Raw genomic sequence first — 27308 nt, forward strand, 5'->3', positions numbered from 1 at the left:
TGTTTAAATTTTGTTACCTAGATAACCTATTTTTAACTCTTTCTACATAAAAATGAAACCAAATACAGACAAAGAAATAAAATTGCATTCCTTTCCTTGATGCAGTTATTCGCAACTTTAACTTATTGGGAGCCAATATTAAGTTTATAGAATTTTGGCTAGCTGCAATTATATATTGCAATTTTAATATTTCAGTTGTTAGTGCATTACACAAAGTATAAAAATGTGTGGTATAAAATGTTAAAGAAAAGGTATACTCTTTGTATTATTTACAAAAAATTCAGCAAGATGAAAATTAAATACAGGGAAAACATATTTTAATGTGAAATTTAACACTGCATTTCTTCTGCGAGTTATTTTCCCTCTCTAGTACATGCGATGTTATGGCTAAATCCATGCAGTCGTTCGGATGTTTGTTTGTTATCCTGTATCTGAACATTGATTTTTAACAAGTTCATTCTTGAAAATCCTCTTTCACCTTTTCACGTAAATCGAAAGCAGGAATTTATCTTTTTAAAAGTTTAACAGTTCATGATTTTTCTGATCTAGGACTATTCAAATGGGCTTTTTGTGGTATTCTTGATATTAATTACAATGAAAATTAGTTATTTCCATTTCTAGATCGGTAGAATTGTTATTTAACATATTTTCAATCTTTTACCATTTTTCTTAAATACTAGTATTATGTAATGGGTTTGAAGTGAAGGAAGTAGTTGGCCTAATTTTAAATACACTCAAAACATCTAATTTGAAAACTAACTTAAGTTCGATGAGACTTTCCAAATGTTTGTTTCAGTTTTCTTATATTTCACACTTTAGTTCTCCAGATTTTCCAAAGTGGCAAAACGTTCATTACATTATGGTATATTATGTATATTCCTTATATTTGTGTAATATTTTCACAAAATTAATTTTGATTTAAAATGAATTTATAATAGCCTTTAATTCAAAGACTTTGGTTTAGTTCTCTTCCCCCCCCTCAAGTTTAAGATTTTAGTTATTATGTCTGTAAGAATGACTAAATCATAGAACCAGGTATGTTCAATAATTTCTTCATAAGTTTCATTTCTGGATTTTTAAAATTCTTCTATGAAACTTTTGTAACAGAAGCTGGGATGGAACCCAGGCAGACAAACAGAATGTCCCTTCCCTGAGTGAAAATTTCTATCATTTCACTGAAAGTGACATTATACTATTTCATAATAAACCCTCGTAACACTAATAAATGTATATACACTTTTTTATAATGTTTATATAATGCGTGTTTGGTTCTTACAATATTTTGAGGTATTATATTACTAATTCTGTATGTGCATTAAGACAGTTTAATATAGAATACCTGCTTCAAGGCTAAAAGTAAAGTATTTGAATTATGTTTTTCTTTTCGTCTGGTTTCAGACGCAAGATCTATTCTACAATTTACAGAATTTCTCGGTATTGGACATCTCACATAGCTGACAAAATTTCATTCCTGTGTTTAGGTTTTATGTTATAGTACAATAAGTTGAGCATCCCTACATTAGTATATGACTTTGATTCCTTCGAAACAGAAAAAGAGTATCTTAGTTTTCTTGAATTTTTGGTTACAATTTTAGTATGTAGGTAACTGCAATAGCTCTTCCACGAAATTGCATTAAAATTTTTTGCGATATTTCAAAATGCTGTTTAATTCAATGGCATTTGATGTGTTTTGGCTTGCTGTATTAAAGCTGGGCTCGAACACGGGCAGCTAGACAATATGTTCTTTCCCTGAGTTAAATATTGCTATAATTTCATTAAAATGACATGGTAATATTTCAGGATAATTTTTGGTACATTGGACTAAGCTATCTTCTCTCAGGGATAAGAGTACCTAAGTAAAGAATGTAAAATTAGAAACGGTTCTTACATTAAAATTCTCAATGAAATATTTCTTTTATGGTTTATGACTTTTGTTTCCAAGATGTTCTTCGAAATCTGTGTTTAGAATAGTGTTTTTGAGCTTTTTTTTTAAAAAAAAAATCTTTAAAAGTGTATATGTATAGCTCTTTTAATGTTAATATATTGCGAGTTTGATTCTTACTCTTTTTTGATCTGTTATGTAACTAATTCTGTGTGTGAATTAAGATAGTTTAATGTATAACACCTGCTTCAAAGCTAACAGTAAAGTTTATTTTGTTTATTTGTTATTTAAAATTACCTGCTTATTTTCTTTTGGTGCTGTCTTTCTACCAGGGCTGAAATTATTTAGTCTTCTCGAAGATCATTATCCGTAATAACTGTCTAAATATTTTTCCTTTCATTGTTCATGTTGTACCCATACATTAAAACCGCTTTTGCTAACTGTACTTCTGTTGTATTACGGAAATCATTTGCTTTTCTATCGACTGCAGTCATGATTTTACTAACAGTGTAGCACATTGCTGGAATTTAAAACAAAGAAGCTACTTTTTGAAGTTTTATATATTTAGAAACAATATTAGCTATTTCTCTTTGTGTATAATTATTCTTTAATGTCAAAGTAGTTAAAATCTAATTATTTCTTTTTTTCCCCCTTGGCCTCTTCTAGTGTAATTTGTCATCACTTTTGTGCCCTCTTGGATTGCAGAACATGATATCGTGAAAGAAAAAGAACGGAGAAATAGTGCAGAGCAAAAAGACATCTCTGGCTGGTAATTCTTGTTTTTTCTTAACTTTATTTCCACTAGAAATGCCTGAATGTTATAATTTGTATGTCCTTTTTCACAAGTAGCTTTATATTGGAGTTTTACTAGTTATTTTACGTGAACGCTTCATATTACGTTTTAATGTTTAGGGTAGCATTTATGCATTAATTTCTTAGGTTTTGAATTCCGTATTGAAGTGTCTGAATTGGTGCTTTCTTTATATTGTATAGTAATGTTCGAAGTTAGGTCGAACTGTTAATCACACTATAATTATCAGAAGTCTGAGATTTCTTAGAGTTCTGTTGCTTCGTAGTGGTTTCAAAATTACTGTTGTAGTGTAATTTTTTCCCGAGTGGCCTCCTTTTGCATTATGAGGAGGAGGCTAAACATTTTCCTCTCTGTGTGGCCTAATATTTTCCCTGTCCAACAGGGTCTCCTCTTCCCAATAGGTCAGTTTAATTGCACTGCCTGTGTATAAACCAATTTTGTTTCAGATTTTTTTCCGAATTTAGAGTCTCTCCATCAAGTGCTGTTTCTCTTGAAACCATTGAAAGTTAAATGTTCAACAAAAAAGAAATATAAATAAAAATTTAATGAGTACTCGTATAGAAATTTAGTGGAGCCAAATTGTCTTCTGTTAAGGATGCTCCAAATGTGCTTTTTCTTAGTTGTTTTAAGCATATACTTTATTATATTTTTCCCTTAATCTGAACTATTTTGGCATATTGTGAAGTTTTATGAACCAATTTGGGAAGATCTATTTAAAAGTTATTCCACAAATAAAAATTCATTTTGAAATCAAATCAGATATGTTTTATTATTATCGAAGTAAAATTTTGCAGATTGACTTTCAACTTTGTTTTGAAAAGCACCCTGAATGTTTCTTTTGGACTTTTTAACGTTGTCTTGGCAAATGCATGACAGAATTATTTTTTGAAAAAGCTGATGTCTTTTGCTTATAAGAATGACTAATGCAACTGTAACCGTGTCGCTGTAAAGAGCACATGTTTCCCAGTAGCTCTTTTAAAGTGTCCTGTTTTTTCTTGAATTGGGTCAATCTCGTCTAGAAGATCAGACATTGCTTTTGTGTTATTTAACAATTCTTTCATCTTATATTAGGTTAAAAAGCTCTTCTTCGTAATGAGCGTTTTTATTATCAAGGGGTTTTATAAGCACCCAATTCTTCTTTTATTTAACATATTTATTTATTTAACTTTAAAACTTCTTTTATTTAACCAATCTTTAAAAGTGTATATGTATAGCTCTTTTAATGTTAATATATTGCGAGTTTGATTCTTACTCTTTTTTGATCTGTTATGTCTCTAATTCTGTGTGTGAATTAAGATAGTTTAATATATAACACCTGCTTCAAAGCTAACAATAAAGTTTATTTTGTTTATTTGTCATTTAAAATTACCTGCTTATTGTCTCTTGGTGCCGTCTTTCTACCAGTGCTGAAATTATTTACTCTTCTCGAAGATCATTATCCGTAATAACTGTCTAAATATTTTTCCTTTCATTGTTCATGTTGTACCCATACATTAAAACCCCTTTTGCTTACTGTACTTCTGTCCTATTAGGGAAATCATTTGCTTTTCTATCGACTGCAGTCATCATTTTAGTAACAATGTAGCACATGGCTGGAATTTAAAACAAAGAAGCTACTTTTGAAGTTTTGTATATTAAGAAACAATACTAGATATTTCTCTTTGTGTATAATTTTTCTTTAATTTCAAAGTAGTTAAAATCTAATGATTCCTTTCCCCCCCTCCCCCTTGGCTTCTTCTAGTGTAATTTGCCATAATTTTTGTACACTCTTGGATTGCAGATCGTGAAAGAAAAAGAATGGAAAAACAGTGCAGACAAAAAGACATCTGTGGCTGGTAATTCTTCTTTTATATTAACTTTATTTTCACTAGAAATGCTTGAATGTTATAATTTGTACGTCCCTTTTCACATGTTGCTTTATATTGGAGTTTTACTAGTTATTTATTTTACTTGAAAGCTTCATATTACGTTTTAATGTTTAGGATAGCATTTATGCATTAATTTTTTTGGTTTTGAATTTTGTATTGAAGTGTCTGAATTGGTGCTTTCTTTATATTGTATTGTAATATTCTAAGTGAGGTAGAACTGTTAATCACACTATAATTATCAGAAGTCTGAGATTTTTTAGAGTTCCGTGGCTTTGTAGTGGTTTCAAAATTACTGCTGTAGTGTATTTTTTTCTGAATTGGCCTCCTTTTGCATTAAGAGGAGGAGGCTAAACATTTTCCTCTCTGTGTGGCCTAATATTTTCCCTGTCCAACGGGATCTTCTCTTCCCAACAGGTCAGTGTAATTGAACTGCCTGTGTATAAACCAATTTTGTTTTAGTTTTTCCAGAATTTAGAATCTCTCTATCAAGTGCTGTTTCTCTTAAAACCATTGAAAGTTAAATGTTGAACAAAAAAGAAATGTAAATAAAAATTTAATGAGTACTCATAAAGAAAGTTAGTAGAGCCAAATTGTCTTCTGTTAAGGCTGCTCAAAATGTGCTTTTTCTTAGTTGTTTTAAGCATACTTTATTATATTTTTTCCCTTATTCTGAACTATTTTAGCATATTGTGAAGTTTTCTGAACCAATTTGCGAAGATTTATTTAAAATTGATTCCATAAATAAAAATTAATTTTGAAATCGAATCAGTGATGTTTTATTATTATCCAAGTTGCATGACAGAATTATTTTTTGAAAAAGCTGATGTCTTTTGCTTATAAAAATGACTGATGCAACTGTAACCGTGTCGTTGTAAAGAGCACGTTTCCCAGCAGCTCTTTTAAAGTGTCCAGTTTTTTCTTTAATTGGGTCAATCTTCGCTAGAAGATCAGACATTGCTTTTGTGTTATTTAAGAATTCCTTCATCTTATCTTCTGTTAAAATCTTTTCTTAGTAATGAGTGCTTTTATTATCAAGGGTATTATAAGCACCCAATTCTTCTTTTGTAATTTTCTGATTCATTGTTTGACTTCTCTGTCTTCCATATGTATAAATTCTTTGGCATTCTTTGCTTTTGAGATTTGTTAGATTTTTTGGACTTCATTTTCAGTCAATGGAAATTGTTTAAAGTAGCAGATAAATTCTTTCCTGTGTTGATGGATGAATGTTGCAGCCTGTATGAATGAAATTCTAGCAGTGCACAAATTAAATGGGATCCTTTAAAGTACTGCTATACGCGAAATCACGCTTTACGAGTTTGCGCTCAGCAAGTACCTGCAGTATTAAAAATGATAGACTACGAAACATCACTTGAAGAATCGTATGAGTTATGTGGAATGCAGGTTGGGAGTTTAGTCGTGATAGGTAAACAGACTATACAGATGACCCGAAGTAATAAAAATTTAGATGGGTGTACTATAAAGTATTTTACTCCTGGACCATGGACTAGTCGTAAACAGTACTTGTGTAAAAACAGATTAAAGTATATGAATTTCCTGTTTAAGAAAGGAATTTCTCTATGACAGTATGCAGTCTGTATCATAGCTGGAATAGCGAGGTGTTGCGTCTTCAGGGAAACAAAATCTGTTATTCTGTAATTTTTACTGAAAATGTGTGTTTAAATTTTGTTACCTAGATAACCTATTTTTAACTCTTTCTACATAAAAATGAAACCAAATACAGACAAAGAAATAAAATTGCATTCCTTTCCTTGATGCAGTTATTCGCAACTTTAACTTATTGGGAGCCAATATTAAGTTTATAGAATTTTGGCTAGCTGCAATTATATATTGCAATTTTAATATTTCAGTTGTTAGTGCATTACACAAAGTATAAAAATGTGTGGTATAAAATGTTAAAGAAAAGGTATACTCTTTGTATTATTTACAAAAAATTCAGCAAGATGAAAATTAAATACAGGGAAAACATATTTTAATGTGAAATTTAACACTGCATTTCTTCTGCGAGTTATTTTCCCTCTCTAGTACATGCGATGTTATGGCTAAATCCATGCAGTCGTTCGGATGTTTGTTTGTTATCCTGTATCTGAACATTGATTTTTAACAAGTTCATTCTTGAAAATCCTCTTTCACCTTTTCACGTAAATCGAAAGCAGGAATTTATCTTTTTAAAAGTTTAACAGTTCATGATTTTTCTGATCTAGGACTATTCAAATGGGCTTTTTGTGGTATTCTTGATATTAATTAGGATGAAAATTAGTTATTTCCATTTCTAGATCGGTAGAATTGTTATTTAACATATTTTCAATCTTTTACCATTTTTCTTAAATACTAGTATTATGTAATGGGTTTGAAGTGAAGGAAGTAGTTGGCCTAATTTTAAATACACTCAAAACATCTAATTTGAAAACTAACTTAAGTTCGATGAGACTTTCCAAATGTTTGTTTCAGTTTTCTTATATTTCACACTTTAGTTCTCCAGATTTTCCAAAGTGGCAAAACGTACATTACATTATGGTATATTGTGTATATTCCTTATATTTGTGTAATATTTTCACAAAATTAATTTTGATTTAAAATGAATTTATAATAGCCTTTAATTCAAAGACTTTGGTTTAGTTCTCTTCCCCCCCCCCTCAAGTTTAAGATTTTAGTTATTATGTCTGTAAGAATGACTAAATCATAGAACCAGGTATGTTCAATAATTTCTTCATAAGTTTCATTTCTGGATTTTTAAAATTCTTCTATGAAACTTTTGTAACAGAAGCTGGGATGGAACCCAGGCAGACAAACAGAATGTCCCTTCCCTGAGTGAAAATTTCTATCTTTTCACTGAAAGTGACATTATACTATTTCATAATGAACCCTCGTAACACTAATAAATGTATATACACTTTTTTATAATGTTTGTATAATGCGTGTTTGGTTCTTACAATATTTTGAGGTATTATATTACTAATTCTGTATGTGCATTAAGACAGTTTAATATAGAATACCTGCTTCAAGGCTAAAAGTAAAGTATTTGAATTAAGTTTTAAGTTTCGTCTGTTTTCAGACGCAAGATCTATTCTACAATTTACAGAATTTCTCGGTATTGGACATCTCACATAGCTGACAAAATTTCATTCCTGTGTTTAGGTTTTATGTTATAGTACAATAAGTTGAGCATCCCTACATTAGTATATGACTTTGATTCCTTCGAAACAGACAAAGAGTATCTTAGTTTTCTTGAATTTTTGGTCACAATTTTAGTATGTAGGTAATTGCAATAGCTCTTCCACGAAATTGCATTTAAATTTTTTGCGATGTTTCAAAATGCTGTTTAATTCAATGGCATTTGATGTGTTTCGGCTTGCTGTATTAAAGCTGGGCTCGAACCCGGGCAGCTAGACAATATGTTCTTTCCCTGAGTTCAATATTGCTATAATTTCATTAAAGTGACATGGTAATATTTCAGGATAATTTTTGGTACATTGGACTAAGCTATCTTCTCTCAGGGATAACAGTACCTAAATAAAGAATGTAAAATTAGAAACGGTTCTTACATTAAAATTCTCAATGAAATATTTCTTTTATGGTTTATGACTTTTGTTTCCAAGATGTTCTTCGAAATCTGTGTTTAGAATAGTGTTTTTGAGCTTTTTTTTAAAAAAAAAATCTTTAAAAGTGTATATGTATAGCTCTTTTAATGTTAATATATTGCGAGTTTGATTCTTACTCTTTTTTGATCTGTTATGTAACTAATTCTGTGTGTGAATTAAGATAGTTTAATGTATAACACCTGCTTCAAAGCTAACAGTAAAGTTTATTTTGTTTATTTGTCATTTAAAATTACCTGCTTATTTTCTTTTGGTGCCGTCTTTCTACCAGGGCTGAAATTATTTACTCTTCTCGAAGGTCATTATCCGTAATAACTGTCTAAATATTTTTCCTTTCATTGTTCATGTTGTACCCATACATTAAAACCCCATTTGCTAACTATACTTCTGTCGTATTAGGGAAATCATTTGCTTTTCTATCGACTGCAGTCATGATTTTACTAACAATGTAGCACATTGCTGGAATTTAAAACAAAGAAGCTACTTTTTGAAGTTTTATATATTTAGAAACAATATTAGCTATTTCTCTTTGTGTATAATTATTCTTTAATGTCAAAGTAGTTAAAATCTAATGATTTCTTTTTTCCCCCTTGGCCTCTTCTAGTGTAATTTGTCATCACTTTTGTGCACTTTTGGATTGCAGAACATGATATCGTGAAACAAAAAGAACGGAGAAATGGTGCAGAGCAAAAAGACATCTGTGGCTGGTAATTCTTGTTTTATGTTAACTTTATTTCCACTAGAAATGCTTGAATGTTATAATTTGTATGTCCTTTTTCACAAGTAGCTTTATATTGGAGATTTACTAGTTATTTTACGTGAACGCTTCATATTACGTTTTAATGTTTAGGGTAGCATTTATGCATTAATTTCTTAGGTTTTGAATTCCGTATTGAAGTGTCTGAATTGGTGCTTTCTTTATATTGTATAGTAATATTCGAAGTTAGGTCGAACTGTTAATCACACTATAATTGTCAGAAGTCTGAGATTTCTTAGAGTTCTGTTGCTTCGTAGTGGTTTCAAAATTACTGTTGTAGTGTAATTTTTTCCCGAGTGGCCTCCTTTTGCATTATGAGGAGGAGGCTAAACATTTTCCTCTCTGTGTGGCCTAATATATTCCCTGTCCAACAGGGTCTCCTCTTCCCAACAGGTCAGTGTAATTGCACTGCCTGTGTATAAACCAATTTTGTTTCAGATTTTTTCCGAATTTAGAGTCTCTCTATCAAGTGCTATTTCTCTTGAAACCATTGAAAGTTAAATGTTCAACAAAAAAGAAATGTAAATAAAAATTTAATGAGTACTGGTATAGAAAGTTAGTGGAGCTGCAAATTGTGAAGTTTTATGAACCAATTTGCGAAGATCTGTTTAAAAGTGATTCCACAAATAAAAATTCATTTTGAAATCAAATCAGAGATGTTTTATTATTATCGAAGTAAAATTTTGCAGATTGACTTTCAACTTTGTTTTGCAAAGCACTCTGAAATTTCTTTCGGACTTCTTTCCGTTCTCTTGGCAAATGCATGACAGAATTATTTTTTCAAAAAGCTGATGTCCTTTGCTTATAAGAATGACTGATGCAACTGTATGCATGTCGCTGTAAAGAGCACATGTTTCCCAGTAGCTGTTTTAAAGTGTCCTGTTTTTTTCTTTAATTGGGTCATTCTCCGCTATAAGATCAGACGTTGATTTTGTGTTATTTAACATTTCCTTCATCTTATCTTCAGTTAAAAGCTCTTCTTCGTAATGAGCACTTTTTTTATCAAGGGGGTTTATAAGATTCCAATTCTTCTTTTGTAATTTTCTGATTCATTGTTTAACTTCTCTGTCTTCCATGTGTGAAAATTCTACGGCATCGTTTGCTTTTGAGATTTGTAAGATTTTTTGGACTTCATTTTCAGTTGATGGAAATTGTTTAAAGTAGCAGATAAATTCTTTCCATTGTTGATGATTGAATGCTGCAGCACGTATGAATGAAATTCTAGCAGTGGACAAATTAAATGGGATCCTTTAAAGTACTGCTATACGCGAAATCACACTTTACGAGTTTGCGCTCAGCAAGTACCTGCAGTATTAAAAATGATAGACTACGAAACATCACTTGAAGAATCGTATGAGTTATGTGGAATGCAGGTTGGGAGTTTAGTCGTGATAGGTAAACAGACTATAGAGATGACCCGAAGTAATAAAAATTTAGATGGGTGTACTATAAAGTATTTTACTCCTGGACCATGGACTAGTCGTAAACAGTACTTGTGTAAAAACAGATTAAAGTATATGAATTTCCTGTTTAAGAAAGGAATTTCTCTATGACAGTATGCAGTCTGTATCATAGCTGGAATAGCGAGATGTTGCGTCTTCAGGGAAACAAAATCTGTTATTCTGTAATTTTTACTGAAAATGTGTGTTTAAATTTTGTTACCTAGATAACCTATTTTTAACTCTTTCTACATAAAAATGAAACCAAATACAGACAAAGAAATAAAATTGCATTCCTTCCCTTGGTGCAGTTATTCGCAACTTTAACTTATTGGGAGCCAATATTAAGTTTATAGAATTTTGGCTAGCTGCAATTATATATTGCAATTTTAATATTTCAGTTGTTAGTGCATTACACAAAGTATAAAAATGTGTGGTATAAAATGTTAAAGAAAAGGTATACTCTTTGTATTATTTACAAAAAATTCAGCAAGATGAAAATTAAATACAGGGAAAACATATTTTAATGTGAAATTTAACACTGCATTTCATCTGCGAGTTATTTTCCCTCTCTAGTACATGCGATGTTATGGCTAAATCCATGCAGTCGTTCGGATGTTTGTTTGTTATCCTGTATCTGAACATTGATTTTTAACAAGTTCATTCTTGAAAATCCTCTTTCACCTTTTCACGTAAATCGAAAGCAGGAATTTATCTTTTTAAAAGTTTAACAGTTCATGATTTTTCTGATCTAGGACTATTCAAATGGGCTTTTTGTGGTATTCTTGATATTAATTAGGATGAAAATTAGTTATTTCCATTTCTAGATCGGTAGAATTGTTATTTAACATATTTTCAATCTTTTACCATTTTTCTTAAATACTAGTATTATGTAATGGGTTTGAAGTGAAGGAAGTAGTTGGCCTAATTTTAAATACACTCAAAACATCTAATTTGAAAACTAATTTAAGTTCGATGAGACTTTCCAAATGTTTGTTTCAGTTTTCTTATATTTCACACTTTAGTTCTCCAGATTTTCCAAAGTGGCAAAACGTTCATTACATTATGGTATATTATGTATATTCCTTATATTTGTGTAATATTTTCACAAAATTAATTTTGATTTAAAATGAATTTATAATAGCCTTTAATTCAAAGACTTTGGTTTAGTTCTCTTCCCCCCCCTCAAGTTTAAGATTTTAGTTATTATGTCTGTAAGAATGACTAAATCATAGAACCAGGTATGTTCAATAATTTCTTCATAAGTTTCATTTCTGGATTTTTAAAATTCTTCTATGAAACTTTTGTAACAGAAGCTGGGATGGAACCCAGGCAGACAAACAGAATGTCCCTTCCCTGAGTGAAAATTTCTATCATTTCACTGAAAGTGACATACTATTTCATAATAAACCCTCGTAACACTAATAAATGTATATACACTTTTTTATAATGTTTATATAATGCGTGTTTGGTTCTTACAATATTTTGAGGTATTATATTACTAATTCTGTATGTGCATTAAGACAGTTTAATATAGAATACCTGCTTCAAGGCTAAAAGTAAAGTATTTGAATTATGTTTTTCTTTTCGTCTGGTTTCAGACGCAAGATCTATTCTACAATTTACAGAATTTCTCGGTATTGGACATCTCACATAGCTGACAAAATTTCATTCCTGTGTTTAGGTTTTATGTTATAGTACAATAAGTTGAGCATCCCTACATTAGTATATGACTTTGATTCCTTCGAAACAGAAAAAGAGTATCTTAGTTTTCTTGAATTTTTGGTTACAATTTTAGTATGTAGGTAACTGCAATAGCTCTTCCACGAAATTGCATTAAAATTTTTTGCGATATTTCAAAATGCTGTTTAATTCAATGGCATTTGATGTGTTTTGGCTTGCTGTATTAAAGCTGGGCTCGAACACGGGCAGCTAGACAATATGTTCTTTCCCTGAGTTAAATATTGCTATAATTTCATTAAAATGACATGGTAATATTTCAGGATAATTTTTGGTACATTGGACTAAGCTATCTTCTCTCAGGGATAAGAGTACCTAAGTAAAGAATGTAAAATTAGAAACGGTTCTTACATTAAAATTCTCAATGAAATATTTCTTTTATGGTTTATGACTTTTGTTTCCAAGATGTTCTTCGAAATCTGTGTTTAGAATAGTGTTTTTGAGCTTTTTTTTAAAAAAAAAAATCTTTAAAAGTGTATATGTATAGCTCTTTTAATGTTAATATATTGCGAGTTTGATTCTTACTCTTTTTTGATCTGTTATGTAACTAATTCTGTGTGTGAATTAAGATAGTTTAATGTATAACACCTGCTTCAAAGCTAACAGTAAAGTTTATTTTGTTTATTTGTCATTTAAAATTACCTGCTTATTTTCTTTTGGTGCCGTCTTTCTACCAGGGCTGAAATTATTTAGTCTTCTCGAAGATCATTATCCGTAATAACTGTCTAAATATTTTTCCTTTCATTGTTCATGTTGTACCCATACATTAAAACCGCTTTTGCTAACTGTACTTCTGTTGTATTACGGAAATCATTTGCTTTTCTATCGACTGCAGTCATGATTTTACTAACAGTGTAGCACATTGCTGGAATTTAAAACAAAGAAGCTACTTTTTGAAGTTTTATATATTTAGAAACAATATTAGCTATTTCTCTTTGTGTATAATTATTCTTTAATGTCAAAGTAGTTAAAATCTAATTATTTCTTTTTTTCCCCCTTGGCCTCTTCTAGTGTAATTTGTCATCACTTTTGTGCCCTCTTGGATTGCAGAACATGATATCGTGAAAGAAAAAGAACGGAGAAATAGTGCAGAGCAAAAAGACATCTCTGGCTGGTAATTCTTGTTTTTTCTTAACTTTATTTCCACTAGAAATGCCTGAATGTTATAATTTGTATGTCCTTTTTCACAAGTAGCTTTATATTGGAGTTTTACTAGTTATTTTACGTGAACGCTTCATATTACGTTTTAATGTTTAGGGTAGCATTTATGCATTAATTTCTTAGGTTTTGAATTCCGTATTGAAGTGTCTGAATTGGTGCTTTCTTTATATTGTATAGTAATGTTCGAAGTTAGGTCGAACTGTTAATCACACTATAATTATCAGAAGTCTGAGATTTCTTAGAGTTCTGTTGCTTCGTAGTGGTTTCAAAATTACTGTTGTAGTGTAATTTTTTCCCGAGTGGCCTCCTTTTGCATTATGAGGAGGAGGCTAAACATTTTCCTCTCTGTGTGGCCTAATATTTTCCCTGTCCAACAGGGTCTCCTCTTCCCAATAGGTCAGTTTAATTGCACTGCCTGTGTATAAACCAATTTTGTTTCAGATTTTTTTCCGAATTTAGTCTCTCCATCAAGTGCTGTTTCTCTTGAAACCATTGAAAGTTAAATGTTCAACAAAAAAGAAATATAAATAAAAATTTAATGAGTACTCGTATAGAAATTTAGTGGAGCCAAATTGTCTTCTGTTAAGGATGCTCCAAATGTGCTTTTTCTTAGTTGTTTTAAGCATATACTTTATTATATTTTTCCCTTAATCTGAACTATTTTGGCATATTGTGAAGTTTTATGAACCAATTTGGGAAGATCTATTTAAAAGTTATTCCACAAATAAAAATTCATTTTGAAATCAAATCAGATATGTTTTATTATTATCGAAGTAAAATTTTGCAGATTGACTTTCAACTTTGTTTTGAAAAGCACCCTGAATGTTTCTTTTGGACTTTTTAACGTTGTCTTGGCAAATGCATGACAGAATTATTTTTTGAAAAAGCTGATGTCTTTTGCTTATAAGAATGACTAATGCAACTGTAACCGTGTCGCTGTAAAGAGCACATGTTTCCCAGTAGCTCTTTTAAAGTGTCCTGTTTTTTCTTGAATTGGGTCAATCTCGTCTAGAAGATCAGACATTGCTTTTGTGTTATTTAACAATTCTTTCATCTTATATTAGGTTAAAAAGCTCTTCTTCGTAATGAGCGTTTTTATTATCAAGGGGTTTTATAAGCACCCAATTCTTCTTTTATTTAACATATTTATTTATTTAACTTTAAAACTTCTTTTATTTAACCAATCTTTAAAAGTGTATATGTATAGCTCTTTTAATGTTAATATATTGCGAGTTTGATTCTTACTCTTTTTTGATCTGTTATGTCTCTAATTCTGTGTGTGAATTAAGATAGTTTAATATATAACACCTGCTTCAAAGCTAACAATAAAGTTTATTTTGTTTATTTGTCATTTAAAATTACCTGCTTATTGTCTCTTGGTGCCGTCTTTCTACCAGTGCTGAAATTATTTACTCTTCTCGAAGATCATTATCCGTAATAACTGTCTAAATATTTTTCCTTTCATTGTTCATGTTGTACCCATACATTAAAACCCCTTTTGCTTACTGTACTTCTGTCCTATTAGGGAAATCATTTGCTTTTCTATCGACTGCAGTCATCATTTTAGTAACAATGTAGCACATGGCTGGAATTTAAAACAAAGAAGCTACTTTTGAAGTTTTGTATATTAAGAAACAATACTAGATATTTCTCTTTGTGTATAATTTTTCTTTAATTTCAAAGTAGTTAAAATCTAATGATTCCTTTCCCCCCCTCCCCCTTGGCTTCTTCTAGTGTAATTTGCCATAATTTTTGTACACTCTTGGATTGCAGATCGTGAAAGAAAAAGAATGGAAAAACAGTGCAGACAAAAAGACATCTGTGGCTGGTAATTCTTCTTTTATATTAACTTTATTTTCACTAGAAATGCTTGAATGTTATAATTTGTACGTCCCTTTTCACATGTTGCTTTATATTGGAGTTTTACTAGTTATTTATTTTACTTGAAAGCTTCATATTACGTTTTAATGTTTAGGGTAGCATTTATGCATTAATTTTTTTGGTTTTGAATTTTGTATTGAAGTGTCTGAATTGGTGCTTTCTTTATATTGTATTGTAATATTCTAAGTGAGGTAGAACTGTTAATCACACTATAATTATCAGAAGTCTGAGATTTTTTAGAGTTCCGTGGCTTTGTAGTGGTTTCAAAATTACTGCTGTAGTGTATTTTTTTCTGAATTGGCCTCCTTTTGCATTAAGAGGAGGAGGCTAAACATTTTCCTCTCTGTGTGGCCTAATATTTTCCCTGTCCAACGGGATCTTCTCTTCCCAACAGGTCAGTGTAATTGAACTGCCTGTGTATAAACCAATTTTGTTTTAGTTTTTCCAGAATTTAGAATCTCTCTATCAAGTGCTGTTTCTCTTAAAACCATTGAAAGTTAAATGTTGAACAAAAAAGAAATGTAAATAAAAATTTAATGAGTACTCATAAAGAAAGTTAGTAGAGCCAAATTGTCTTCTGTTAAGGCTGCTCAAAATGTGCTTTTTCTTAGTTGTTTTAAGCATACTTTATTATATTTTTTCCCTTATTCTGAACTATTTTAGCATATTGTGAAGTTTTCTGAACCAATTTGCGAAGATTTATTTAAAATTGATTCCATAAATAAAAATTAATTTTGAAATCGAATCAGTGATGTTTTATTATTATCCAAGTTGCATGACAGAATTATTTTTTGAAAAAGCTGATGTCTTTTGCTTATAAAAATGACTGATGCAACTGTAACCGTGTCGTTGTAAAGAGCACGTTTCCCAGCAGCTCTTTTAAAGTGTCCAGTTTTTTCTTTAATTGGGTCAATCTTCGCTAGAAGATCAGACATTGCTTTTGTGTTATTTAAGAATTCCTTCATCTTATCTTCTGTTAAAATCTTTTCTTAGTAATGAGTGCTTTTATTATCAAGGGTATTATAAGCACCCAATTCTTCTTTTGTAATTTTCTGATTCATTGTTTGACTTCTCTGTCTTCCATATGTATAAATTCTTTGGCATTCTTTGCTTTTGAGATTTGTTAGATTTTTTGGACTTCATTTTCAGTCAATGGAAATTGTTTAAAGTAGCAGATAAATTCTTTCCTGTGTTGATGGATGAATGTTGCAGCCTGTATGAATGAAATTCTAGCAGTGCACAAATTAAATGGGATCCTTTAAAGTACTGCTATACGCGAAATCACACTTTACGAGTTTGCGCTCAGCAAGTACCTGCAGTATTAAAAATGATAGACTACGAAACATCACTTGAAGAATCGTATGAGTTATGTGGAATGCAGGTTGGGAGTTTAGTCGTGATAGGTAAACAGACTATACAGATGACCCGAAGTAATAAAAATTTAGATGGGTGTACTATAAAGTATTTTACTCCTGGACCATGGACTAGTCGTAAACAGTACTTGTGTAAAAACAGATTAAAGTATATGAATTTCCTGTTTAAGAAAGGAATTTCTCTATGACAGTATGCAGTCTGTATCATAGCTGGAATAGCGAGATGTTGAGTCTTCAGGGAAACAAAATCTGTTATTCTGTAATTTTTACTGAAAATGTGTGTTTAAATTTTGTTACCTAGATAACCTATTTTTAACTCTTTCTACATAAAAATGAAACCAAATACAGACAAAGAAATAAAATTGCATTCCTTTCCTTGATGCAGTTATTCGCAACTTTAACTCATTGGGAGCCAATATTAAGTTTATAGAATTTTGGCTAGGTGTAATTATATATTGCAATTTTAATATTTCAGTTGTTAGTGCATTACACAAAGTATAAAAATGTGTGGTATAAAATGTTAAAGAAAAGGTATACTCTTTGTATTATTTACAAAAAATTCAGCAAGATGAAAATTAAATACAGGGAAAACATATTTTAATGTGAAATTTAACACTGCATTTCTTCTGCGAGTTATTTTCCCTCTCTAGTACATGCGATGTTATGGCTAAATCCATGCAGTCGTTCGGATGTTTGTTTGTTATCCTGTATCTGAACATTGATTTTTAACAAGTTCATTCTTGAAAATCCTCTTTCACCTTTTCACGTAAATCGAAAGCAGGAATTTATCTTTTTAAAAGTTTAACAGTTCATGATTTTTCTGATCTAGGACTATTCAAATGGGCTTTTTGTGGTATTCTTGATATTAATTAGGATGAAAATTAGTTATTTCCATTTCTAGATCGGTAGAATTGTTATTTAACATATTTTCAATCTTTTACCATTTTTCTTAAATACTAGTATTATGTAATGGGTTTGAAGTGAAGGAAGTAGTTGGCCTAATTTTAAATACACTCAAAACATCTAATTTGAAAACTAACTTAAGTTCGATGAGACTTTCCAAATGTTTGTTTCAGTTTTCTTATATTTCACACTTTAGTTCTCCAGATTTTCCAAAGTGGCAAAACGTACATTACATTATGGTATATTGTGTATATTCCTTATATTTGTGTAATATTTTCACAAAATTAATTTTGATTTAAAATGAATTTATAATAGCCTTTAATTCAAAGACTTTGGTTTAGTTCTCTTCCCCCCCCCTCAAGTTTAAGATTTTAGTTATTATGTCTGTAAGAATGACTAAATCATAGAACCAGGTATGTTCAATAATTTCTTCATAAGTTTCATTTCTGGATTTTTAAAATTCTTCTATGAAACTTTTGTAACAGAAGCTGGGATGGAACCCAGGCAGACAAACAGAATGTCCCTTCCCTGAGTGAAAATTTCTATCTTTTCACTGAAAGTGACATTATACTATTTCATAATGAACCCTCGTAACACTAATAAATGTATATACACTTTTTTATAATGTTTGTATAATGCGTGTTTGGTTCTTACAATATTTTGAGGTATTATATTACTAATTCTGTATGTGCATTAAGACAGTTTAATATAGAATACCTGCTTCAAGGCTAAAAGTAAAGTATTTGAATTAAGTTTTAAGTTTCGTCTGTTTTCAGACGCAAGATCTATTCTACAATTTACAGAATTTCTCGGTATTGGACATCTCACATAGCTGACAAAATTTCATTCCTGTGTTTAGGTTTTATGTTATAGTACAATAAGTTGAGCATCCCTACATTAGTATATGACTTTGATTCCTTCGAAACAGACAAAGAGTATCTTAGTTTTCTTGAATTTTTGGTCACAATTTTAGTATGTAGGTAATTGCAATAGCTCTTCCACGAAATTGCATTTAAATTTTTTGCGATGTTTCAAAATGCTGTTTAATTCAATGGCATTTGATGTGTTTCGGCTTGCTGTATTAAAGCTGGGCTCGAACCCGGGCAGCTAGACAATATGTTCTTTCCCTGAGTTCAATATTGCTATAATTTCATTAAAGTGACATGGTAATATTTCAGGATAATTTTTGGTACATTGGACTAAGCTATCTTCTCTCAGGGATAACAGTACCTAAATAAAGAATGTAAAATTAGAAACGGTTCTTACATTAAAATTCTCAATGAAATATTTCTTTTATGGTTTATGACTTTTGTTTCCAAGATGTTCTTCGAAATCTGTGTTTAGAATAGTGTTTTTGAGCTTTTTTTTTAAAAAAAATCTTTAAAAGTGTATATGTATAGCTCTTTTAATGTTAATATATTGCGAGTTTGATTCTTACTCTTTTTTGATCTGTTATGTAACTAATTCTGTGTGTGAATTAAGATAGTTTAATATATAACACCTGCTTCAAAGCTAACAATAAAGTTTATTTTGTTTATTTGTCATTTAAAATTACCTGCTTATTGTCTCTTGGTGCCGTCTTTCTACCAGTGCTGAAATTATTTACTCTTCTCGAAGATCATTATCCGTAATAACTGTCTAAATATTTTTCCTTTCATTGTTCATGTTGTACCCATACATTAAAACCCCTTTTGCTTACTGTACTTCTGTCCTATTAGGGAAATCATTTGCTTTTCTATCGACTGCAGTCATCATTTTAGTAACAATGTAGCACATGGCTGGAATTTAAAACAAAGAAGCTACTTTTGAAGTTTTGTATATTAAGAAACAATACTAGATATTTCTCTTTGTGTATAATTTTTCTTTAATTTCAAAGTAGTTAAAATCTAATGATTCCTTTCCCCCCCTCCCCCTTGGCTTCTTCTAGTGTAATTTGCCATAATTTTTGTACACTCTTGGATTGCAGATCGTGAAAGAAAAAGAATGGAAAAACAGTGCAGACAAAAAGACATCTGTGGCTGGTAATTCTTCTTTTATATTAACTTTATTTTCACTAGAAATGCTTGAATGTTATAATTTGTACGTCCCTTTTCACATGTTGCTTTATATTGGAGTTTTACTAGTTATTTATTTTACTTGAAAGCTTCATATTACGTTTTAATGTTTAGGGTAGCATTTATGCATTAATTTTTTTGGTTTTGAATTTTGTATTGAAGTGTCTGAATTGGTGCTTTCTTTATATTGTATTGTAATATTCTAAGTGAGGTAGAACTGTTAATCACACTATAATTATCAGAAGTCTGAGATTTTTTAGAGTTCCGTGGCTTTGTAGTGGTTTCAAAATTACTGCTGTAGTGTATTTTTTTCTGAATTGGCCTCCTTTTGCATTAAGAGGAGGAGGCTAAACATTTTCCTCTCTGTGTGGCCTAATATTTTCCCTGTCCAACGGGATCTTCTCTTCCCAACAGGTCAGTGTAATTGAACTGCCTGTGTATAAACCAATTTTGTTTTAGTTTTTCCAGAATTTAGAATCTCTCTATCAAGTGCTGTTTCTCTTAAAACCATTGAAAGTTAAATGTTGAACAAAAAAGAAATGTAAATAAAAATTTAATGAGTACTCATAAAGAAAGTTAGTAGAGCCAAATTGTCTTCTGTTAAGGCTGCTCAAAATGTGCTTTTTCTTAGTTGTTTTAAGCATACTTTATTATATTTTTTCCCTTATTCTGAACTATTTTAGCATATTGTGAAGTTTTCTGAACCAATTTGCGAAGATTTATTTAAAATTGATTCCATAAATAAAAATTAATTTTGAAATCGAATCAGTGATGTTTTATTATTATCCAAGTTGCATGACAGAATTATTTTTTGAAAAAGCTGATGTCTTTTGCTTATAAAAATGACTGATGCAACTGTAACCGTGTCGTTGTAAAGAGCACGTTTCCCAGCAGCTCTTTTAAAGTGTCCAGTTTTTTCTTTAATTGGGTCAATCTTCGCTAGAAGATCAGACATTGCTTTTGTGTTATTTAAGAATTCCTTCATCTTATCTTCTGTTAAAATCTTTTCTTAGTAATGAGTGCTTTTATTATCAAGGGTATTATAAGCACCCAATTCTTCTTTTGTAATTTTCTGATTCATTGTTTGACTTCTCTGTCTTCCATATGTATAAATTCTTTGGCATTCTTTGCTTTTGAGATTTGTTAGATTTTTTGGACTTCATTTTCAGTCAATGGAAATTGTTTAAAGTAGCAGATAAATTCTTTCCTGTGTTGATGGATGAATGTTGCAGCCTGTATGAATGAAATTCTAGCAGTGCACAAATTAAATGGGATCCTTTAAAGTACTGCTATATGCGAAATCACACTTTACGAGTTTGCGCTCAGCAAGTACCTGCAGTATTAAAAATGATAGACTACGAAACATCACTTGAAGAATCGTATGAGTTATGTGGAATGCAGGTTGGGAGTTTAGTCGTGATAGGTAAACAGACTATACAGATGACCCGAAGTAATAAAAATTTAGATGGGTGTACTATAAAGTATTTTACTCCTGGACCATGGACTAGTCGTAAACAGTACTTGTGTAAAAACAGATTAAAGTATATGAATTTCCTGTTTAAGAAAGGAATTTCTCTATGACAGTATGCAGTCTGTATCATAGCTGGAATAGCGAGATGTTGAGTCTTCAGGGAAACAAAATCTGTTATTCTGTAATTTTTACTGAAAATGTGTGTTTAAATTTTGTTACCTAGATAACCTATTTTTAACTCTTTCTACATAAAAATGAAACCAAATACAGACAAAGAAATAAAATTGCATTCCTTTCCTTGATGCAGTTATTCGCAACTTTAACTCATTGGGAGCCAATATTAAGTTTATAGAATTTTGGCTAGGTGTAATTATATATTGCAATTTTAATATTTCAGTTGTTAGTGCATTACACAAAGTATAAAAATGTGTGGTATAAAATGTTAAAGAAAAGGTATACTCTTTGTATTATTTACAAAAAATTCAGCAAGATGAAAATTAAATACAGGGAAAACATATTTTAATGTGAAATTTAACACTGCATTTCTTCTGCGAGTTATTTTCCCTCTCTAGTACATGCGATGTTATGGCTAAATCCATGCAGTCGTTCGGATGTTTGTTTGTTATCCTGTATCTGAACATTGATTTTTAACAAGTTCATTCTTGAAAATCCTCTTTCACCTTTTCACGTAAATCGAAAGCAGGAATTTATCTTTTTAAAAGTTTAACAGTTCATGATTTTTCTGATCTAGGACTATTCAAATGGGCTTTTTGTGGTATTCTTGATATTAATTAGGATGAAAATTAGTTATTTCCATTTCTAGATCGGTAGAATTGTTATTTAACATATTTTCAATCTTTTACCATTTTTCTTAAATACTAGTATTATGTAATGGGTTTGAAGTGAAGGAAGTAGTTGGCCTAATTTTAAATACACTCAAAACATCTAATTTGAAAACTAACTTAAGTTCGATGAGACTTTCCAAATGTTTGTTTCAGTTTTCTTATATTTCACACTTTAGTTCTCCAGATTTTCCAAAGTGGCAAAACGTACATTACATTATGGTATATTGTGTATATTCCTTATATTTGTGTAATATTTTCACAAAATTAATTTTGATTTAAAATGAATTTATAATAGCCTTTAATTCAAAGACTTTGGTTTAGTTCTCTTCCCCCCCCTTCAAGTTTAAGATTTTAGTTATTATGTCTGTAAGAATGACTAAATCATAGAACCAGGTATGTTCAATAATTTCTTCATAAGTTTCATTTCTGGATTTTTAAAATTCTTCTATGAAACTTTTGTAACAGAAGCTGGGATGGAACCCAGGCAGACAAACAGAATGTCCCTTCCCTGAGTGAAAATTTCTATCTTTTCACTGAAAGTGACATTATACTATTTCATAATGAACCCTCGTAACACTAATAAATGTATATACACTTTTTTATAATGTTTGTATAATGCGTGTTTGGTTCTTACAATATTTTGAGGTATTATATTACTAATTCTGTATGTGCATTAAGACAGTTTAATATAGAATACCTGCTTCAAGGCTAAAAGTAAAGTATTTGAATTAAGTTTTAAGTTTCGTCTGTTTTCAGACGCAAGATCTATTCTACAATTTACAGAATTTCTCGGTATTGGACATCTCACATAGCTGACAAAATTTCATTCCTGTGTTTAGGTTTTATGTTATAGTACAATAAGTTGAGCATCCCTACATTAGTATATGACTTTGATTCCTTCGAAACAGACAAAGAGTATCTTAGTTTTCTTGAATTTTTGGTCACAATTTTAGTATGTAGGTAATTGCAATAGCTCTTCCACGAAATTGCATTTAAATTTTTTGCGATGTTTCAAAATGCTGTTTAATTCAATGGCATTTGATGTGTTTCGGCTTGCTGTATTAAAGCTGGGCTCGAACCCGGGCAGCTAGACAATATGTTCTTTCCCTGAGTTCAATATTGCTATAATTTCATTAAAATAACATGGTAATATTTCAGGATAATTTTTGGTACATTGGACTAAGCTATCTTCTCTCAGGGATAAGGGTACCTAAGTAAAGAATGTAAAATTAGAAACGGTTCTTACATTAAAATTCTCAATGAAATATTTCTTTTATGGTTTATGACTTTTGTTTCCAAGATGTTCTTCGAAATCTGTGTTTAGAATAGTGTTTTTGTGCTTTTTTTTTTTAAAAAAAATCTTTAAAAGTGTATATGTATAGCTCTTTTAATGTTAATATATTGCGAGTTTGATTCTTACTCTTTTTTGATCTGTTATGTAACTAATTCTGTGTGTGAATTAAGATAGTTTAATGTATAACACCTGCTTCAAAGCTAACAGTAAAGTTTATTTTGTTTATTTGTCATTTAAAATTACCTGCTTATTTTCTTTTGGTGCCGTCTTTCTACCAGGGCTGAAATTATTTACTCTTCTCGAAGGTCATTATCCGTAATAACTGTCTAAATATTTTTCCTTTCATTGTTCATGTTGTACCCATACATTAAAACCCCTTTTGCTTACTGTACTTCTGTCCTATTAGGGAAATCATTTGCTTTTCTATCGACTGCAGTCATCATTTTAGTAACAATGTAGCACATGGCTGGAATTTAAAACAAAGAAGCTACTTTTGAAGTTTTGTATATTAAGAAACAATACTAGATATTTCTCTTTGTGTATAATTTTTCTTTAATTTCAAAGTAGTTAAAATCTAATGATTCCTTTCCCCCCTCCCCCTTGGCTTCTTCTAGTGTAATTTGCCATAATTTTTGTACACTCTTGGATTGCAGATCGTGAAAGAAAAAGAATGGAAAAACAGTGCAGACAAAAAGACATCTGTGGCTGGTAATTCTTCTTTTATATTAACTTTATTTTCACTAGAAATGCTTGAATGTTATAATTTGTACGTCCCTTTTCACATGTTGCTTTATATTGGAGTTTTACTAGTTATTTATTTTACTTGAAAGCTTCATATTACGTTTTAATGTTTAGGGTAGCATTTATGCATTAATTTTTTTGGTTTTGAATTTTGTATTGAAGTGTCTGAATTGGTGCTTTCTTTATATTGTATTGTAATATTCTAAGTGAGGTAGAACTGTTAATCACACTATAATTATCAGAAGTCTGAGATTTTTTAGAGTTCCGTGGCTTTGTAGTGGTTTCAAAATTACTGCTGTAGTGTATTTTTTTCTGAATTGGCCTCCTTTTGCATTAAGAGGAGGAGGCTAAACATTTTCCTCTCTGTGTGGCCTAATATTTTCCCTGTCCAACGGGATCTTCTCTTCCCAACAGGTCAGTGTAATTGAACTGCCTGTGTATAAACCAATTTTGTTTTAGTTTTTCCAGAATTTAGAATCTCTCTATCAAGTGCTGTTTCTCTTAAAACCATTGAAAGTTAAATGTTGAACAAAAAAGAAATGTAAATAAAAATTTAATGAGTACTCATAAAGAAAGTTAGTAGAGCCAAATTGTCTTCTGTTAAGGCTGCTCAAAATGTGCTTTTTCTTAGTTGTTTTAAGCATACTTTATTATATTTTTTCCCTTATTCTGAACTATTTTAGCATATTGTGAAGTTTTCTGAACCAATTTGCGAAGATTTATTTAAAATTGATTCCATAAATAAAAATTAATTTTGAAATCGAATCAGTGATGTTTTATTATTATCCAAGTTGCATGACAGAATTATTTTTTGAAAAAGCTGATGTCTTTTGCTTATAAAAATGACTGATGCAACTGTAACCGTGTCGTTGTAAAGAGCACGTTTCCCAGCAGCTCTTTTAAAGTGTCCAGTTTTTTCTTTAATTGGGTCAATCTTCGCTAGAAGATCAGACATTGCTTTTGTGTTATTTAAGAATTCCTTCATCTTATCTTCTGTTAAAATCTTTTCTTAGTAATGAGTGCTTTTATTATCAAGGGTATTATAAGCACCCAATTCTTCTTTTGTAATTTTCTGATTCATTGTTTGACTTCTCTGTCTTCCATATGTATAAATTCTTTGGCATTCTTTGCTTTTGAGATTTGTTAGATTTTTTGGACTTCATTTTCAGTCAATGGAAATTGTTTAAAGTAGCAGATAAATTCTTTCCTGTGTTGATGGATGAATGTTGCAGCCTGTATGAATGAAATTCTAGCAGTGCACAAATTAAATGGGATCCTTTAAAGTACTGCTATACGCGAAATCACACTTTACGAGTTTGCGCTCAGCAAGTACCTGCAGTATTAAAAATGATAGACTACGAAACATCACTTGAAGAATCGTATGAGTTATGTGGAATGCAGGTTGGGAGTTTAGTCGTGATAGGTAAACAGACTATACAGATGACCCGAAGTAATAAAAATTTAGATGGGTGTACTATAAAGTATTTTACTCCTGGACCATGGACTAGTCGTAAACAGTACTTGTGTAAAAACAGATTAAAGTATATGAATTTCCTGTTTAAGAAAGGAATTTCTCTATGACAGTATGCAGTCTGTATCATAGCTGGAATAGCGAGATGTTGAGTCTTCAGGGAAACAAAATCTGTTATTCTGTAATTTTTACTGAAAATGTGTGTTTAAATTTTGTTACCTAGATAACCTATTTTTAACTCTTTCTACATAAAAATGAAACCAAATACAGACAAAGAAATAAAATTGCATTCCTTTCCTTGATGCAGTTATTCGCAACTTTAACTCATTGGGAGCCAATATTAAGTTTATAGAATTTTGGCTAGGTGTAATTATATATTGCAATTTTAATATTTCAGTTGTTAGTGCATTACACAAAGTATAAAAATGTGTGGTATAAAATGTTAAAGAAAAGGTATACTCTTTGTATTATTTACAAAAAATTCAGCAAGATGAAAATTAAATACAGGGAAAACATATTTTAATGTGAAATTTAACACTGCATTTCTTCTGCGAGTTATTTTCCCTCTCTAGTACATGCGATGTTATGGCTAAATCCATGCAGTCGTTCGGATGTTTGTTTGTTATCCTGTATCTGAACATTGATTTTTAACAAGTTCATTCTTGAAAATCCTCTTTCACCTTTTCACGTAAATCGAAAGCAGGAATTTATCTTTTTAAAAGTTTAACAGTTCATGATTTTTCTGATCTAGGACTATTCAAATGGGCTTTTTGTGGTATTCTTGATATTAATTAGGATGAAAATTAGTTATTTCCATTTCTAGATCGGTAGAATTGTTATTTAACATATTTTCAATCTTTTACCATTTTTCTTAAATACTAGTATTATGTAATGGGTTTGAAGTGAAGGAAGTAGTTGGCCTAATTTTAAATACACTCAAAACATCTAATTTGAAAACTAACTTAAGTTCGATGAGACTTTCCAAATGTTTGTTTCAGTTTTCTTATATTTCACACTTTAGTTCTCCAGATTTTCCAAAGTGGCAAAACGTACATTACATTATGGTATATTGTGTATATTCCTTATATTTGTGTAATATTTTCACAAAATTAATTTTGATTTAAAATGAATTTATAATAGCCTTTAATTCAAAGACTTTGGTTTAGTTCTCTTCCCCCCCCCTCAAGTTTAAGATTTTAGTTATTATGTCTGTAAGAATGACTAAATCATAGAACCAGGTATGTTCAATAATTTCTTCATAAGTTTCATTTCTGGATTTTTAAAATTCTTCTATGAAACTTTTGTAACAGAAGCTGGGATGGAACCCAGGCAGACAAACAGAATGTCCCTTCCCTGAGTGAAAATTTCTATCTTTTCACTGAAAGTGACATTATACTATTTCATAATGAACCCTCGTAACACTAATAAATGTATATACACTTTTTTATAATGTTTGTATAATGCGTGTTTGGTTCTTACAATATTTTGAGGTATTATATTACTAATTCTGTATGTGCATTAAGACAGTTTAATATAGAATACCTGCTTCAAGGCTAAAAGTAAAGTATTTGAATTAAGTTTTAAGTTTCGTCTGTTTTCAGACGCAAGATCTATTCTACAATTTACAGAATTTCTCGGTATTGGACATCTCACATAGCTGACAAAATTTCATTCCTGTGTTTAGGTTTTATGTTATAGTACAATAAGTTGAGCATCCCTACATTAGTATATGACTTTGATTCCTTCGAAACAGACAAAGAGTATCTTAGTTTTCTTGAATTTTTGGTCACAATTTTAGTATGTAGGTAATTGCAATAGCTCTTCCACGAAATTGCATTTAAATTTTTTGCGATGTTTCAAAATGCTGTTTAATTCAATGGCATTTGATGTGTTTCGGCTTGCTGTATTAAAGCTGGGCTCGAACCCGGGCAGCTAGACAATATGTTCTTTCCCTGAGTTCAATATTGCTATAATTTCATTAAAGTGACATGGTAATATTT

The 27308-nt window shown here is 30.5% G+C and overlaps 1 long non-coding RNA gene across 3 annotated transcripts in view; it reads left to right on the top strand.

The window, feature by feature from the left end:
- Positions 1-27308, top strand: part of LOC146992740 (uncharacterized) — a 38655-nt gene that overhangs the window by 6151 nt on the left and 5196 nt on the right. The window contains exons 3-8 of one of the 3 annotated variants that reach the window (XR_015039059.1): positions 2549-2651; positions 4474-4528; positions 8783-8885; positions 13126-13228; positions 15049-15103; positions 23750-23804. This is a non-coding gene — a long non-coding RNA (uncharacterized LOC146992740). The remainder of the gene's footprint in view (positions 1-2548; positions 2652-4473; positions 4529-8782; positions 8886-13125; positions 13229-15048; positions 15104-23749; positions 23805-27308) is intronic. The other 2 variants (XR_015039060.1, XR_015039061.1) reach the window with 2 other exon arrangements.

Source organism: Stegodyphus dumicola, chromosome X2, assembly GCF_044657685.1.
Source record: "Stegodyphus dumicola isolate Sdum_Otavi_A_Nest chromosome X2, ASM4465768v1".
Taxonomy (NCBI): Eukaryota; Metazoa; Arthropoda; class Arachnida; order Araneae; family Eresidae; genus Stegodyphus; species Stegodyphus dumicola.